General features: G+C 31.3%; 3 long non-coding RNA genes across 3 annotated transcripts; all 3 read left to right on the plus strand.

Moving 5' to 3' along the window:
- The first annotated feature begins 7264 nt into the window (after positions 1–7264).
- On the plus strand, positions 7265–9826 carry LOC139487134 (uncharacterized). Its single transcript, XR_011655764.1, has 3 exons — positions 7265–7507; positions 8998–9065; positions 9682–9826. It is a non-coding gene; the product is annotated as an uncharacterized lncRNA (long non-coding RNA).
- A 1648-nt stretch (positions 9827–11474) lies between these two features.
- LOC139487136 (uncharacterized) lies at positions 11475–14510 on the plus strand. Its single transcript, XR_011655766.1, has 3 exons — positions 11475–11598; positions 12388–12469; positions 14401–14510. It is a non-coding gene; the product is annotated as an uncharacterized lncRNA (long non-coding RNA).
- A 1361-nt stretch (positions 14511–15871) lies between these two features.
- Positions 15872–17442, plus strand: LOC139487135 (uncharacterized). The gene is made up of 2 exons (XR_011655765.1): positions 15872–15961; positions 17336–17442. It is a non-coding gene; the product is annotated as an uncharacterized lncRNA (long non-coding RNA).
- Positions 17443–18783: the final 1341 nt, after the last annotated feature.

An 18783-nucleotide genomic window follows, 5' to 3' on the forward strand; every position in this document is an offset into this window, starting at 1 on the left:
GTTTGAAGTTTTTATTTTTTGAAAGCTTATCTGGCTTATTTTACGTTTTAAGAAGGTTATGTTATAAATCATGTGATTTCCGAAGTATCCTCTGGCACTTTAAGGAGGTAGACCTAGGTTAAGAGAAATAACTCTTAAAATCATCAGTACGTTTGTGTCAACCATTTTCATAAATATATTCTAAGCTTCTAGGTTACATAGATTATTTCCAATCTGTTTCAGGTAAATGCTTAAAAAACATTGATGAAACTTTACTTGAACAAACACATAACTGATTGAAAGAGTTATCTCCCTGAACCAAGGTCTACCACCTTAAGTCCACCAGCAGCAATAATGACCAAGTGCTGTAAAACATGAAATAACACTTGATAAATTTTTTGGGTCTAAATGGCTTTTCTGGATTTACCTTCATCAAGAATGTTCAAAAGCAAATGGGTGAGCTATATGTCTAAAAGGGAATAGCCAAATCTAAGGTCAACTTTGCCTGAGGAGTGGGAACCTTAGTTTCTTAAAAAAATCCTTAATTTATAACGAAAAATTTAATAATACCAAAGAACTGTCAGACTACTGAGCTGATGATACTGTCAGGACTAATAGTTCACCATCAGCTGTATGACCAATGCTATAACACTTTAATTTTATGTGTCCGAACTAAACATGTTCACACCAAGGATGTGTAACTGTAAATAGAAAAAAAAAACAAGTTGAACTGTGTGCTATTTCCCACAAAAGAGACCCAAGGTATAAGTATGAGGTAAACAAGAAGTTGTTAAGCAATGGATTTGAAAATGCATCGCACAGCATAGCCTGCTCACATCATGGAACTTGTTATTAATTTTTGTAATGAGGCATATGAAAATAAAGAAATTTACTATTTTTTTGGAGTGACAAAACTCTTTGGATATTTTGGATATATAATGTGCTATTGATTGTCTGTTCAATTTAGTTGACAGTTTTGATTTTTTGACCTTGTACACTACACTACACTTCCACGGAGTCTTTATCAAACAGAACTATTCTTATTTAATAAAATGGTCTTCTATTTAATTTGGTTGCAGATTAAACTGCTGAAACTCGTATAAAGCTTTCTTGTGTATTGGAGAGGGAAATATGCTAGATATACTTTCTTGAGCCCTGGAGAGATGATTTAAGGAAAAGTAAACGTTGACATTCTGTCAGAATATTTTAAATCTTTGAGGTCATTGGTGTAAATCAGAACTTTATCAATCTATAATAAATACACATCCTCGCCGATTTTGAAATACATCAAATGTGGCTGAGGTGATGATTGCTAAATCAAAAATACTATTCCTTATTCTGGAACGTTACTTTAAGCTTTGTAAATAAGTGACATATAAGAAGCAGATACTTTAATATGCCATGTACATGTATATATACCTCTATAAAATGAACCAATGTTGAAAATTGAAGATGTACTGGAACGTCTAGAAAATAAGGGAAAATATTATAATGATATATATATGCATATTATTTATATTTTCAGTGTTTTTTGAAAAATACATGTGAAATTTTGCTGATGAAATCATAATTAATATATTGATGACGAAGTAAGAAAGATGTTACACGAACAATATCAAGAAATTCATAATTTGCAAAATCAATTACATTAACAAAGACAAACAGTGTTGTATAATTAGCTAATATCACCTATGTAACTTAGTTTGCTTTCATATTTGAATCTATCAAAGTATTATATCAATATCATGATAAAATATAAAACTAATAAAAAAATGAAATTCCACAGTTTCTGTAAATCATACTCTATATATACTCTTTATATACCTCAAACGAAACATATTTATATTAATTATAAGATATATTGAAACAATGTTAACGAAATGTCCCATCAATGCCAGAACAAGTTATTGCATTAAACAAGAATGGAAATCAGCCTGAGAAGTCTATGTCTTGCAATATGATTTTTTATTTTCTGATTCGAGCCAGTCTGATGAGTCGTATGTAAAAAAGGCGAATGTCAGGCAAACTTGATGATAGCTTTGTCAAGTATAATACTCTTTATCTTGATGTAGGTAAATGGCATATCATTTGCAGATTATTTAATATGCCTTGTACATGGAAAATGTTGTGTATCCTGTAATAAGATCCCTCTTCAACGATTTTTTTTACATGCACACGTATACGTTTTGCGGTTTTTATCCAACGCAATCGTAGGTTTGAACGTTGTTTAAATTTAAAGTTGTATTATATATGAGCCAGTCCATGCTAAAAGGTACAGAAAGTCCTTTTGATAAACTTTACAGGACACATAAATTACATAAACGTAAACATTCATAAGATTGTCAATTCTATCCCGAATTTGTCAATTAAAACAGAAAAAGACGTAGAAATATCTGCATTTTTGATATTAGAGCAAGTGTAAAATCATTTGTACCCCGAACTAATACTATACCGACCAGAAACTAAAAAAAAAACGACACTGCAGAGACAAAAGTCAATAATTTCCGTCCGTTTTACAGGTTTAAAGAAAGTAAGACAACATTAAAACATGAGGGAAAATACAAAAACTATGACGTCTTGTGTTTTAGAAATTGAAATTTAAGTTAAGTTAAGTTATTTTATATTACATAAATCAACCTTAGTTGCGCGGGATTCGAACCGTTGCCCGTTTTGATTGCATTGATATCAGCATCGTAAGCGAGAGCATTTTCCCTAATGCTTCCGGGGTTAACATAATCAATTGGCAAATCAAGCCATTTAAACTGTACTTTGAAAATGATTGAAATATATGAAATAATTCATTAAAAATCTTGATAACACTAAGGGGGAGTCTCAACACTTGCAGGAGCGTATAGCTCACAGCTTAATGATATGATGAAAAGTAAAAGTGTTTTATAAATCACAAGTCTACTACCAATAATTATGCACACTTTTTAGAATTTCGTAAATATTTCGTTTTTGTACCTTTTCGCATGGACTGGCTCATATATGAATAATTCGAAAACTTGCGCAAAGGTAAACACAAATACAATTAAGATTTGTAAAATATCGATACCTGATATTCTGAATTACGAAATTCTATCTCACAAAATTTACCGATAGCGTGAAATATCTTCTCTGTTTCACATTTGAAAGGTATAAAAATGTTGATGTCGTTAACGTCTATTGTTGTGGACTTTTGAAAGCCCATTTAAATTGTGATATAGTTTTATAACATTTTACTTTTTTAATGCAGAATAAAGCTTTTCTACCTCAGGTATAGATTACCTTAGCTGTATTTGGCATAACATTTAGGAATTTTGGTCCTTAATGCTCTTCAACTTCGTACTTGATTTGGCCTTTTTAACTTTTTTGGATTCGACCGTCACTGATGATTCTTTTGTAGACGAAACGCGCGTCTGGCGTTTATACAAAATTTAGTCCTGGTATCTATGAGGAGTTTATTTACAATATTGTAATTTTTACATTTTTTTTTAATCCCTATAATATATTTTATTCGTCTCAATATCAACCAAACAATGGTAGATTTGCAAATTTGCCGAACAAATTTATTGTTCTTCTCTGGTCTTGACTTGAACTCACGCCACTGAGATATCATGGCACCAAATCGCCCTTCACTATGCACAACGCGCTAGACCATTCGACTATCTAAGCTCTATACAATTAATAAAGCTTTCATCATTTTTTGTCCAGCGTTTTAACAAAGAAAATGATATATTAAGCATGAAGATGGAATTCATACACATCAGCTGAACTATCAATCGCTAAGGATCTTACAAACTAATATAGACAATAACAATCAAAACCAAGGAGTAAACAAAGACTCACAAACAACCAAAGGACATTTTCATCAACAGTTATGAATAAGAAATAAGAAACAGCCCGAACTGCACTAAAATCCGGGAGTAAAATCAGGTGCTCCAGAAGGGTAAGCATTTCCTGCACCGTATACGACACTCGTCGTGTTATTTCTTTGTTCAGTTCGGTATTGATGGAAGTTTGTTATGACTGAAGAAGGATATCCAATATGATTTTTGACACACTTTTGTCATAATGGCCAATCAGCTCATGATGGATGCAGTTACATAAATAATTATATTATGAGGACGTCTGAACCAGTGACTACTCAACGACAGATTTTAGACATCAGATCACCAGTGATGGTAATACAAAGCTGAATACACATTCTATATATACATCATTGTCGTAATACCAAACCAGATGTACCGGATCGTCTAGAATAGACGATACTACGCAGATAAGGACAATTAATATAATAATAACTAATAAAATATATAAATTCATATTATCTATATTTCTAGTGTACTTTGAAAGTTACATGTAAAATGCCGCTTATTCGATCATATTTAACATATTGATGACTAAGTAAGAAAGATGTTACTCGTACATCATCAAGAAATTCATAACTTGAAAAATCAATTATATTAACAATGGAAAACAAGGACTGTCACTATTCATTTTTGCATAATTAGCTAGTATCACCAAAGTATCTTTAATTTGCTATTATAACTGAATATAATATCAGAGTACCTTATCAATACGATAATAACATAACATACAAATAAATAAATGAAAACCATACTCTTCACATGTATCAGATATTTTTATAGAAATGGTTAAATGTATTAAACAAATGATTACAACTTTTGTGAACCAACTGTCATATCAATGATGGAGTACGTTATTCTGTTTCAGTTTTTCTCATATTAATAGTTTCTTTGATACACACATGACGTGACTATGTACCTATACACCCCGTCATTATGATATTGTTCAATGGTAAACATCTGTATTCCTGTCTTTCATTTCTGCTGATGTGTTTTGTACATATGTCTCTTTGTTATTCTTTGAAACATAAATTATTTTATAACTATTAATAGAGATAAAAGTTATAACATAATGTTGACTGCTTTATCCCTATGTTCACCTATTATGTCTATTTGTGTTGTTCACGATAAATTGTTGCCAACATAAGAGCAATGTAATTTCTAAAATCATTAAATAGATTCTGAGGAAAGATTCTCTTATACAGTGTGTAAGAAGATATTAAGTGCTGTTGGTGGTCCATTTGATTGTATTGCAAGTTTTCAGCTGTTTCTACAACTCTACCACACAATCTTATCAAACGAAAAGTTTTATTATTTAATTAAATAATCTTTTGGTAAGGGACGACATTAAAAGTTCAATGTAGGATAAGAAAAAAACTTAATTTATATAGCATGTCAAATGTGTACGGGTTGACAATTTAGTCTAAGATATGCATGATTTTAGTCAAGCCTGTGATTTTTGTCGCAGAGCACTCAACATAGAGATAGTGATCTGGCGGGCGGATTTAGCTAACTTTAAAGCTTTATAGTATAGAAGTGGAAGACCTGTGTTTTTCATACAATGCATATATATGCTTAAGTTTACGAAGTTGACATTGTCCTTTATCTGATGTTCAGAGTTCAGAGACTACTTAAACGAAAAGTTGATACGTTTTTGTAATATCAACATATTTTATATTATGAGTTATAGGACAACTATATTTGGCATGTGCATTCCTTACAAGGTCTTCGTGCCCGCCAGACAGTGTTCACTTGACATCGCCCTGATTTCGTTGATCAGTGAACACTGTTAGACGTTTTAATGGTCAACTCCATATCACAGATATTATAAACAAAAGGTTTAGTTTATTTAATGTATGGTATGATGGTAAGGTGTACATGTCTACCGGGCAGGAGTTATCTGACCATAACCTTATGTTCAAGGTTCAATTGTCGAAGTTAAGTTTTGAGTTTTAATCTTTTTCTTATACTGTATGCATTATAAAGTCTGCTATGTTTGGTGTATGGACATATTTTATGATTTCCATGTTAGTCGAACATGTTTTATTTGACTTTTATCTCATTTTCACAGTTCATTTCTCAGTGTTAAGTTTTTGTGTGTTTGTTTAAACTATAGAATAAGCAAAAGGTCAGCTATATTTTTATATGGGTGAAATAATTAAGCTGAACATATCTGTCCGTCATGTCTCATCTGACTCTGACCTCATTTTCAAGGTTCATTTGTCAATGTTTAGTTTTCTTTGTTAAATATGTTTCGTAGAAACTATATGCATTATGTCAACCCTATTAAGTGCAATTAATGTGTGTAAGGTGTACATGTTTTTTTCTTGTTTGGTTCTTAGTAAATAAACTCAACCTAGATACCAGGACTAAATTTTGTATATACGCCAGACGCGCGTTTCGTCTACAAAAGACTCATCAGTGACGCTCGAATAAAAACAAAGTTGAAAAGGACAAGTAAAGTACGAAGTTGAAGAGCATTGAGGACCAAAATTCCTAAACGTGTTGTCAAATCCAGTGTAGGTAATCTATGCCTGAGGTAGAAAAGTCTAAGTATTTCAAAAACTCGAAATTTTGTAAACAGATAATTTATAAATATAACTATATCAATGATAATTCATGTCAGCACAAAAAGTGGACCATGGCCTCATTTTGTCTGGATCATGTTTAGTTTATATTATAGTCGTAGTAAAGCTTTATATTAAAAGGACTAGCAATACCATATCAATTGCTAGTAAAGGAGACAAGATATTGTAGCGTGTGCAATCTTGTTTTGTTAGTTTTTGGCATTGCGCTAGTTGTTAGTTACTGAGAGTATTCTCAAATCTGTTCTTAGTGTATTTTATGCGGTTCGGATGTTAAAGTTCCTGTCCACGTCTACGTTTCGTGTTGTTAGATGTATTTCTATTTGTATTCATTTGATGGTTTTTCTAATGGTGTACTGTTGCACTAATGTCATAGGGGGAGATTGGTACATTTAAGCTAGTTTAAGCCTGTCACATTTTGTATGAGCCCGTCTATAACACTTAGTTTAGTGGTTGAAAGGGTCATAGGCTAGATAAAGGGTTAGAATCATGATAACATGTTTACTCCCGCTTCATTTTGTATGTGTCTATCCAAATTCTGGACTCTGTAAATAGTTATCAACGGTACCAGGATTATAATTTAGTACGCCAAATTATGGTTGTCGTTTGTTGATGTATTACACATTTATTTCGTTCATTATTTTGTACATAAATCTAGCAGTTAATATTTCTCGTTTGGATGGTTTAACATTTGTCATTTCGGGATCTTTTATAGCTGACTATGTAGTTTGGCCTTTGCGCATTGTTCGAGGCCACACTGCACCTATAACTAATACTATTTTGTGTAATTTTCTCTCTTGGTCAGGGTTGTCTCATGGCAATCCTACTTTTTTAATCTATGTATAACTTTGCTGATTCAATAAAAATATCGATCAAGACGTGAAAAATATTTTAGTAACAGTTAAAGCAAGTAACACGTTTAAGAATATTTGCTGATTCAGTAAATATTAAGACAGACAATCAACATATGTCACTAATCGATGATATAAACCACGCAGAAAATTCACCAATCCCTTTATTTTAACTTGCTATTTAAGTAGCCACTTTATTCAAAATTTTATCTTTCTATCAGTAGGTCTTCTATTACACATTGTGGTAAGTTTTTCAATATTTTTATACAAACAGTATTCTTGTTATCTGAATATGTTCAATACAATAAAAAGGGTAATACAGTGAATAATGGCTAAACCGAACCCTGTATAAATCGAAAACCTGAAAAAAACAACCATGTTTTAAACACCAACGGTGTGTGTTTCTGAATCTGATAAAACAGAACATCGGCCAAAACCAAACGAATTCTTAAGCTCAGAAGAAGTTTGGTTTAAAAGGCTTTACTGTAACAGAGTATTCCATTAGACAAAGTTAAGCTCAGTCAAATATGCAAGTAAATTTAATTAAAATATAAAAATCTTACTTTACTTAAACAATTTACTAAAAGTTGCTTATTCGTTAAATTTTATGTAATCTTTTTACCTGACATTAGTCTATTTGTTGTTTCCATCGTCTGATCATGATAGACTGATGTCTTTTGTCGAATAACACCCTTTTTATACTCTCTATATAATAATCATACAGTACACTATTATTATTCAAATCAAACAAACAACAAACTTAATTAATAGGCAGAAATAATTTTAGAGTTTGACAAGACACACAGACATTCGAACACCGAACAGACTAAAATACAAACCTTGCTAGCGATGAAAAATCATTGTAAAGTCACAAGTCATATTTAAGTGTACTGAAATTTGAAATCAGCTACGTTAGCCATACGACATTATTTTTTACAGCCTAGTAACAAATATATATTCAGAATTAGTTAGTCCATTGTCAAGCACTAATCGGGTTCTGTTACATTTCCGTTATAGAATAACTTCTTTGAAATATTGTATGTTGATATTCCACAACACATTCTTGTCTTGGCATTACGATATTAGGAACTAGTAATTAAATTTTATCTTACAATACGTCATACCAAATTTGTAAATGTTCGGATGTTTTCTTACCCCTGAACTAGACTGATCCTGTTGAATTTCTAACACGTTTTTGCTAAATGAAACTGTAATCCTTATAAACAACTATGACACTTAAAATTGAAAATCACAAAGAACAAAATTTAAAACCAAACAAATCAATACGAATCCCTAAAAAAAATAATTAAAAAAAAAATTGTTTGACAGTCCGATTACCCACTTCCAATTTTAACTCATAAAAAGTGAACTACAGTGGTATTGGTAGTTAATGCTCGTTATCAATATATTTTTAAAGCAAAACTAAAATCCACTGCAATGCTTACACGTCAATGTGCTTTCATACATCATCCAAACCCTTATATTGGTAAGTTAAGACTTTGGTTTAAAAACTGTTACAAGTTTTTGGAACTTCAAATCGGCAATCAAAATATAACATTTAATACATACATGCTCACTTCGCTAACTTCAGGTTTACGGTTCTTTCTAAATTATGCCATATTTTTAGACGAACCGCGCATCTGGGTCAAATATAAATTTCAATCCTGTATCGATAATGAGTTTATTTCTAAATAACTTGGAATATAAATTCATATAGACGAGTTTTCATTTCAGAATTATGATGAAGAATTGTTGTTTGATTGTTTTCATCTTTTGCACAATTGATGTGTCAAATGGCGGCAGTAAGTATCCTGTATCTTTAAAACGTAGTAGTGAAGATTAAAGATTAGGCTGCCTGACTCTCTCATAATATAAAAAGTACGATCCTTTCACTCTGATCAAACGTTCTGCATTCTGGAGCCAAAATGAGACAGACAGAGTTAAAACCTTTTTATGTCACAGATATTCAATCATGTTAATAAAATTATCTACAATTTGTTTTTATAGTTATTTGGGGATACACACCTTCAGTTTACAACGATAATATTAATACTTTCGTCGAGCTACAGAGCTGTACAAAACTGTTCAACACTACTTTCCTAGGTTAACCTAAGAACAATAACAAAAAAAACTGTTTTTAAGAAGAACAAGTTTTAAATTTTCTAAGCAGAGTTACGAGCATCTCGAGCAAATTCCGAAAATTGTATTCATGAGAAATCATACTGCAACAACAATATATATATAGACCTTTTCTTAAAATTAACAAAATTCTTCATTGTGTCCTATATTCAACATGGTTAAGCAAATCAATTTGAGAAATAAACTATGACTTTATATCTATATTCTGATTGTGTAATGTTAATGTATATATATCAAAGTAAATCATGCAATATTGTATCGGAGTACTGTACTATTCAGTTCTTTCTGGGATATGCCTCGCCTCCAATGGTACCTGTGGAAAGAAAGGTGTTCCATGTAATGAGACATTCGGGTCTGAATGGACGTACAACGGAAAATGCTGCAATGGCAAACCATGTTGCAAACGTAAGTAGACAAATAAAGCAGGCAGTAGTGTTTGTCACTGTTGATCAAATCGAATGAATGCAAATGAATTTCATAGACATAGATAGTTATATTTGGACAGAAAAAAGAAACATGTAACAGTTTTCATTCCTTTTTTGAAATATTTTGCGCTCAACAACGACGATGATGGCGTTTTGTACAACCAACAAAGACAAAACATCTAAGTATGACATGTTTGTACTTAAAATATCACATTTGCAATATTCTAGTAAAAAAAAAGCAATTAATTAAAGTTGTTTCAGCTGCCATTTTGTCCTTGAAGATTTCGTAATGTTTCAGATTTTGATACTGGATGTCTCATCTACTCACTGCTTAAATAAACAAATTGAAAGTAGGCACTCACTCCACTAGTATTTCAGTAGAATATTATAAATATATTGGAATGTATTGTGTAAAGAGCGAATGTATGATTTAGCCATTTGGCTTTTTCTGTAGAATTTTCCTCGGAGTTCAGTAATTTTGTGATTTTTTTGGATTAGAAGACACATCTCCTTTAAAACTCTTTTAGTTTATCACATAGAACTTGCGTTCTTCTGTATAATTTGATTATTTACTTATATAATGTGTACCCTTATTTTAATGAGGTTTTAATTTTAATTGTTATATTTAATATCTTTATAGAAAAAATCATAACACATTGTTTCTAACTTTGCAATAAATGATTTTTTGTACACCAACATTAAGAACGGTTTTAATTATTGTTTATTTTTAATTTTGTACAAATACAAGAAGAAATAACCCATCCAAAATCAAAATAATAAATTCCATTTGTTTCCTTTTGTGAAATCAAGTTTAAAAATATCGTTATCACCCATTTTTAAATCAGCATAAAGGTCAAAGGGAAACAACTGTATTTCTTCGCTGGAATTCGCTATGTGCTTCGATTGCAATATTCAAAATTAAAAAGAACATCACAACTAAGGTATTCTGTTCCTTTACAAATTATTTTAACGACAAAAGAGTATTCCACTGCATTAAGTGTACCTTTTAAAAACTTAAACTTTTACACATAAATCTGATATTTACTTGCAACGTAAGTATTGCCCTTCCGTCTTTCTTTCCTTTCTGTTTTTCTTTTGTTCTTATATTCATTTTATTTATTTATATCTCATTTGTGGGGCTTCTGTTTCATAAACAGATGTGTACAAAAAAATGTTTATGCATTAATTGCACAACAAGCTTGTCTGTTGTGGAGAGTGGTTTTATTGCCAATCATTCCAAATCTTCTTAAACAAAGAAATACCTGTATATTCTGTATTTCAATATCCCTATATTATGTTTGTTTCATTCAAAATTTCAAAATGAAGGAATATATTTTCCACATGCAAAGCTTTGATTCTTTGTCCAGCTTTGGCTATATGTTTGTATCCGTTTTTGGTTGATAGCTCTTCATGTCTTTAATTAGCATTCGATTTTCAAATATTTTGGCCTCGAGCATCACTAACGAGACATTGATTGTCGAAATGCGCATCTGGTGCAGACATTTGGTCTCGTTTATGTATAAATGACATTCTGCAACATTTGATCAAAGTGATTCATTCATTACGTTATTATAATTACGCCATCGCTTCATCCCTTTATGTTTTAATTGCGATTACGGATCAAATTTAACCAAATTGATTTTTAGTGTTAAAGGCGCCATGTGTTCCGGAAACTTGTCCAACGGACTTCAGGCTATTAGCAAACCAGGCAAATAGTGCTGATTGTTATTTCTATGGTCGTCATAGTATTCAATCGTGGGAGAAAGCCAAGGTGAGTATGTTAATTAATCACTATTAATCTGTAGGAAGAAAATAAGATTATTTCAGATATTTTTTATGTATTTATGTATTTATCAAGTGACATTACAGAATTCTTTATCACTGACTTAAGTAATTTACTACGTTATCATTACATTATAAGCGTAATGAAAGATTACCCAAGATTGCACCGATTGTATATTTGATTTTACTTCTTTTGGCTGTTCGTTATTACCTGAGTGCCAGGATATCCTATCAAAGTGGGAACCTGACGAAAAATTATAAACCGGGAGTTCAAAGTTGGTATTATGATAATAGACTACTGCTGTCACGATATGGGAGACATAAGTATATGAAAAAACCAGTCTGTTTACCAAAACAAAAAAAACCAGTCTATTTACCAAAACAAAAAAATCAAAATAACATGTATAAAGTATATGTTAAAACGATAACAATACTTACAGGGCTAATACGATGACTAGTATTGACACTCTAAGAACATTTTTCTGCTTAAAATATATTATCTACTGTATATTCGTTTATGTTCGTGGTTACCAATTTTCGTGGATTAAGGAAAACTTACATGTTGGTGGATACTTAATTTCGTGTTTTTTCTAAAGTCATCATGAAGCCTATAAAACATTTGTCAGTGGTTGAATATTTAATTTTGTGGTTTATCTTTACCCACTAAATCAACGAAACTTGGTATCAACAAATATTAATGAATCAACAGTATTAAGAACAAACAAATTTAGTGACCGAAATGTAAAAATAAAATGAATGTTATCTTACTAAATTTCAGTTGATTTGTGCCAGTACACCAGGTGCCTATCTGTGGAGACCGAACACTATACAAGAAGCCAATATTGTTAGAGATCAAATCTGTAAGTTGAGAATATAACATTAATTCTGTGTGAATGAAGTTATTCAGTAATTACGTATTACAAAAAATCAACAAATCAATAAAATTCGTGTGAACGAACTTAATCCGTTATAATCCATTATAACGTATTTGAAAAAATATGACAACGAGTATAATCTGTTATTAAGATATAGGAAAGACTGTTATAACTAGTCCCACAATATTGTGATGACAAATTTTAGCTGTGATAACAATTTTTCCACTTCGTAATAACGATTTTAATTCGTGATTTTGACTTTATCGAAAAACTAGGGAAGTTTTTATAATGCAGAAGCGTTAGGGAAAAAAGACCTTTACAGAACAGCAAATTCACCTAAAGTTGCCTTTGCCTGATTAAATATTAGCTACTGTGGTTCAATTATTTTCGTGGGGACCAATTTTCATGGATTAAGTAAAACGTACATTTTCGTGAATATTTTATTTCGTGGTTTTGATGGAATATGCATACACGTTTATAGGAAATATGTAATTCGTTGAACTTTTAATTCCATGGTTTCACCTTTAACGATAATTGAGATTCAACGAATAATTATGAATCCACAGTAATTTCATTTGTTCAATTTTAAGTCTTCATATCAATGAAGCAAATGTAAATAGAAAATAGAAAATGTGGTATGATTGCCAATGATGCAATTCTCTAAAAAGAGACCAAATGACACATAAATTAATAATATAGGTCACCATACGGCCTTCAACAATGATAAAAGCCCCCGAAACGACAAATGTAAGAAAGGTATTAAATATTTGATATATGCTACCTACTTTTGCCTAAATTTACCATTATCATTAGGAATGAGGAACTATCAATTATCAATAGTTCAATATTAGAGGAGTGTGTTTACCAAATGAACATACACATACACAAACTATACTAAACAATCTGATTGAGTTGAAGCCCTTGTGAAATAAAAAATCAGTTGATTTTATGATAACACATTTAACATGTTCATCTGTTTTGTTTCTATCAGCTGTTTAATGTTTGCCTTGTGTTTTAAATTTTTGATAATTTAACCTCGATCATGACCATTTGGTGCAGAAAACATTGTATCGTGCAAATAATAAATCGTATCATACAAGAACATAGATTCTCACATCATGTGAACAATTTTCATTATTTTCGCAGTACTTTAGTATTTAAAAAATTGCATCACACGTTCTTAAAAACATAGTTCACAGTACAAATAGTTTGCAATTCTGCAAGAGTTGACTTAATAATAGAACTTGCAAAAGATAAGGCAACTTCTTTAATTGAAATTGAGTTTTATTTTGTTAAATATATATGTATGTGTATCTGTCTAAGTCGTTGAATTTATAGTAATTTCATTCCCCGATTTCTTACCCTTACAAAACCCATTTTGTACCATATTATTTCGTACGATGACCAGTTCATACCTCAACGAATATTTATATGTAAATCATTTTGTACCTTTTGGAAGATTTATACGAATAAAATTTTATAATTCTTTGAATATTTATATGCAAACCATTTCGTGTTTCACGAAAGAGACTTATGTTTGCTATTAGTCAATGTTACAAAAACCGTTTCATTTGATATGTTTATTTTATATTTATATTTTCCATATTTACAAAACTAACTTTTATTACGACAAACATTTTTTTTAAATCTGTTCCTATATGGTTACGCGTCATAACAGTTTACATCGTTGTAACTTATGTGTGTTGTTCCCTTCAATCTCAACAGTATTAATTTATCTTGTTTCTTTGAAAAATTCCAGTCAGGAATATGAGAGTTGTTTCCCATCAGTTTCGCTAAGTCTTAAGTTTATCAAGTTTTAAGGACGTTTTTAAAATATTTCATTGGAGTTGGTATTTATGTTCATACTTTATTTTTATTCTACTGATTTTCAATTTTACATTTAATTCTTTTTACAGTCCGTGAACATTCTGTATGGACTGGTGCAAATGATAGAGACAAGGATGGGAACTATATATTTGACATAGAAAATAGTCCATTTTCAAAAACATCTCTCCCATTTGGATCAGGTAAATTTGACGTACTTAGTATAATTCATTTACAGTTTATACACCATACGTCAATGAGACAGTAAACAAACAACACAAAAAAAAGCGTCAGAAGAACAGTACTTGGAACAAACAATAAATGTATATAAAAAAAGTTAGAACAAAATCAATAGACTAATAAGGATCAGCACTTTTACATTAGGTACTATATAACAGATAAAACAATAAAAATATTTTTTACGAATTGGACTAAAGAACGGGTATTTACTTACATTTAAAACCCGTCGGTGGCCACTATTTGAGCAGAATTTTTTTACACTTCCAGAGCACCTGATATCACTTCTATTTTTTATATGTTGTATTTCGTATACTGCTGATTTCTTTTAGTTAAATTTCGTTTTTTTCCCATGGCGTTGTCAATAGATATAAGAAGATGTGGTATGAGTGCGAATGATACAACTCTCCATCAAAGTCTCAAAATAGGTCAAAGTACGGTCTTCAACACGGAGCTTTTGCTCACACCGAACAGCAAGCAATAAAGTTTGTTTTCGACTAATGGATATGCAATTCGATCGCTTTTGTATATTTCGCATGTTTTTTAATACAATCTAAATATGATTTAACTCTAAAAATGGTATCGAAGAAGACAATTTTTAAGACTAGTGCAAACAATTGCAGCATTTACACTGATGTCCATATAGTTCAATATATCGATGTGTCGCTTTAAAATACACTATCTCGTAATATAACCGTGGGCTCATTTAAAAATAAATTAAAAAAAATATACCATAGACAAAAAGTAATTACTTTAAATTAGATGGGTACTGTTCAATGACATTACATTTCAGAATATGTTTTCAAATAAAAAATTAAAAAAAAATTCGAGGTAAATTATCGCTAACCAAATATTGTCCTTTAAGTTGCCGTTTCAGATTCTAATACTTCTTGGTAATATTTTCCAAAGTGTACACAAAGCGTCTTGATTGGTTAAAAACGTCATAAACAGTTGAAATTCAACCAATGACGTGACGTTATTTCCAAGAAAAATTATAACAATTATTCTTTTTATAATTCGGAAGAAAGTTATCGGAGAAAGCATCGGGTTCAATGGCACTTGAAAAGATATCGGTGACTATTGTGGATAGAGATATTCTTTCATCAATTGTAGAAAAATATTCGAATATAACAGTGCCTCTAGACATTAAGGGACAACTTGTTTATGAGATTATGAAACAGCAGATACATGTAGATATTCCACAAGACGAGGCAGCGTATACATTGAAGCTGTATTCTTTTTTTACTTGATAGGAGGATTGACGAAATAAATATTTGTTTAATTTTTTCAGGCAGTCTTCGTAATGAGGCTGAGTTAGTGTATGTGGATATACAGTATGACTATCATCACGTAGAGTGGTTATGGGACAATCAGAATTCTAATTATCTTAATCGCTACCTATGCGAGTATCAACGAGTAAGTATACTCCTTCGTTTAGCCTTTAATTAGAAATATTATAAACCCTTCGAAATTTTAATATATAACTACTAGTACAACATCATCATGAATCATGAAAACTTAAGGTTAGTCTCGCCTGGTATTCGGTAGTATGTCTTTTTGAGAAATAAAGTATTCATACTCGTATTCGTACAAGGGATTCTTGCCAAAAAAAACCTGGTTAAGAGCAAATTTCTGAAGCCGTACGTACGAGGGAAAAATGTTAACCTCGAAACCGGTATTTTTGGCAAATGCCCCTTGTTAGCATGATTTAATTGTTTAATTCTAACGAATGCTCTTTGTATCCATTTTGACCTCGGAATGTTTATTGTAATCAGGTATCCTATGAAAAGTCTAGCCGAGGTTTCAGAATTCGCGTTATCTTAAGACATGGTACTTCCCATATGCCGTGGTAGTTGCTAGCCAATACTTCAGCAAATGGAAGTCCCTTGTTAAAAATACACCAACAAAGAAAAGAATATTTCAATATATAGGAAATTGGTGAAAAATATCATATTTCTCATCAAATCAAAATACAGCATTACTACATAAGACAGAACTGTATGCAATAAAAGACTCATATCTTGAATTTGTTCTTGTACATTTGAACAAGTATCTTAACCTCATTTGTATTGTAAACTCTGTTATAAATAATCCGATAACATGTAGTACAGTCAATGTCGAGTGTTGTTCATTAGTAACACCTTGACTTGAATGTGTGTAAATAAAGTAATGATGGTTTTCACATGATGCATAACAATTTAAATCAATACAATGTTCCGTATAACTATATGCCCACTTGAAGGAAACTGGGGATATACTGTTTTACTTCTGTCTGTTCGTCCGACCATCCATCCATCCGACAGTCCGTCCATCGATATTTTTATTCGCATCTTTCTCAGAAACTACAATACTAGGATTTCTACAATTTGATTTGAGGGTTTATATAAGTCAGCTATACCGTGTGATTGGCTTTAAGATTCACCCCTTAACAACTTCCTGTTTACCAAACACTTATATCATTTGACAGATGGTAGCCAAATTGAAAATTGCAATCACGCTATTCTCAGGAACTACACTACAATGATTTCTGAAATTTGGTTTCAGGATTTATTTAAGTCAGTTGTACTGTGGTGTGCGTTTTCAGTTTCATCACTTAACAACTTCCTGTTGAACGTATGTTTTTAGAGGACGGGTGTATCATTAGTGAGCAATAGCGCACATAATCACTTGTTGACAAATATTTTCTAATCTATACAAATATATACAAAAATGTAGCATGATATATCAATTTTTAATTCAGATAGTAGTTTTTTTTTTGTGTCTGTTAATTTATAATATTGTGTTTTTCAGAGAGTGTGTCCGTAGAGAGGATGTATGCCATTGCAGTACTTGATGCAATAAAATCGTTAAAGCAGATATTTTTTTGTTTTAAAAATAAAAAAGAAAGAATAAAACAATGCTTCACAAAGACTGTTTGAAGAACGCCCCCTTCCCCCTAAAGAAATTACAAAATTAACAAAACAAAAAGAATCAACTATGAGACTTTTCCACTATTGCATTGGTTGGTATGGTCATGCCATGCATGCAGATATGAGTGTTTCAATAGTACGTCGACTTCAGCTTGATATCAAACACCTTGACTTAATTTAAATTGTCTCGTTTAATTTTCATAACATTTTGACAAAATATTTACTTTGACACTTTGTCAAAAATAAGAAACAAATTCAAAAAGCTTGATTGTTATCAAAGGCATCAGACTTTAATACGCTAGACACGCGTTTCGTCTACATGAGACTCATCAGTGATGTTCAGATCAAAACAGTATAAAGCCAAACAAGTAAAAAGTTGAGGAGCATTGAGGACCCAAAATTCCAAAACGTTATGCCAAATGCTAAGGTAATCTATGCCCGGGATTAGAAAATCCTTAGTAGTTCGAAAAGTTCATAATTTTGTAAACAGAAAATTTATAAAATGACAATATAATTGATATTCATGTTAACACCGAAGTGCTGACTACTGAGCTGATGATACCCTCGGGGACGAAACGTCAACCAGTGAACCACGCAGTTTCTTGAGAAAAAAATTCATTGGACATATAGCAGTTTCACAAACACTAAGTTTGATCACCGAGAAGCTTTGTCAATAGAGCGTATATTAAATCGTTTTTAAATTTTACATAGTCATCTCCCCGTAGTGTTATGTACCACCTTAATTGAGAAGAAAATCAAAAAATTGTGGCTGCGACAATAGCATAAAGTCAATGTCTACCCTTATATTTTAAAAGGAGAAATTAAGCCATGATTGCAATTGCAATTCTTTCAATTGCAATTATTAAAATATAAACTTAAGCAAAACCATTGATTCAAAAAGCTTCTTCATGAGCCTGTAATTCAGTGGTTGTAGTTTGTTTATGTGTTACATATTTGTTTTTCGTTCATTTTTTTTATATATATAAGGCCGTTAGTTTTCTCGTTTGAATTGTTTTACATTGTCTTATCGGGGCCTTTAATAGCTGACTATGCGGTATGGGCTTTGCTCATTGTTGAAGGCCGTATGGTGATCTATAGTTGTTAATGTCTGTGTCATTTTGGTCTGTTGTGGACAGTTGTCTCATTGGCAATCATACCACATCTTCTTTTTTATATCTTTATAGACAACATACTAAGGGAAAATGAAAATAGAAACTTTCGGAAATTAAAAGACAGATAACCCATACACGAGAGCCGCTGGAGTAATTTACACACAAAAGAACAGACAGCTAGAATTGTATTATTTTTCAAATAGGTATTGAAATTGTG

The sequence above is a fragment of the Mytilus edulis genome, chromosome 8, assembly GCF_963676685.1.
Source record: "Mytilus edulis chromosome 8, xbMytEdul2.2, whole genome shotgun sequence".
Classification (NCBI taxonomy): domain Eukaryota; kingdom Metazoa; phylum Mollusca; class Bivalvia; order Mytilida; family Mytilidae; genus Mytilus; species Mytilus edulis.